The sequence below is a fragment of the Bos taurus genome, chromosome 2 (genome assembly GCF_002263795.3).
Source record: "Bos taurus isolate L1 Dominette 01449 registration number 42190680 breed Hereford chromosome 2, ARS-UCD2.0, whole genome shotgun sequence".
Lineage (NCBI taxonomy): Eukaryota > Metazoa > Chordata > Mammalia > Artiodactyla > Bovidae > Bos > Bos taurus.
In genome coordinates this window covers 23987259-23987905 of record NC_037329.1, presented here as the reverse complement: position 1 = coordinate 23987905, position 647 = coordinate 23987259, and the positions used below count along the sequence as shown (strand labels likewise).

Below are 647 nucleotides of genomic sequence, written 5' to 3'. Positions count from 1 at the left end.
AATTAACCATTGAAGACAGATAAAATAAACTATGATAATTTGTACAATGGCTTTATATGAAATCATTACAATTGAGATTTTAAAAGAATACTTAATGACAGTGGTATGATGCTCTCCAAGTGCTATTTTCCACACACATCTGTAAAAGATTGTGAAACAGCATTCCCTTATAACTTTACTCAATATGTATTTTATATATATATTTTATATATATATATATCAGCATTATTTCTGGGTGGGGAAAGTATACAGTTTCTATAAATCAGAATAAAATAATTGACATGAGTGCTCACTTTGGCAGCACATATACTAAAATTGGAACGATACAGAGAAGATTAGCATGGCACCTGCGCAAGGATGACATGCAAATTCATAAAGTGTTCCATATTTTTATACAAGCAACTCCTACAGCTCAATTCCAGAAAAATAAATGAGCCAATCAAAAAATGGGCCAAAGAACTAAATAGACATTTCTCCAAAGAAGACATACAGATGGCTAACAAACACATGAAAAGATGCTCAACATCACTCATTATCAGAGAAATGCAAATCAAAACCACACTGAGGTGCCATTTCATGACAGTCAGAATGGCTGCGATCCAAAGTCTACAAGCAATAAATGCTGGAGAGGGTGTGGAGAAAAGGGA

General features: G+C 33.4%; 1 non-coding gene across 1 annotated transcript; it reads left to right on the top strand.

Moving 5' to 3' along the window:
• The first annotated feature begins 285 nt into the window (after nucleotides 1-285).
• Nucleotides 286-392, top strand: LOC112443700 (U6 spliceosomal RNA). Its single transcript, XR_003032108.1, has one exon. It is a non-coding gene; the product is annotated as a U6 spliceosomal RNA (small nuclear RNA).
• Nucleotides 393-647: the final 255 nt, after the last annotated feature.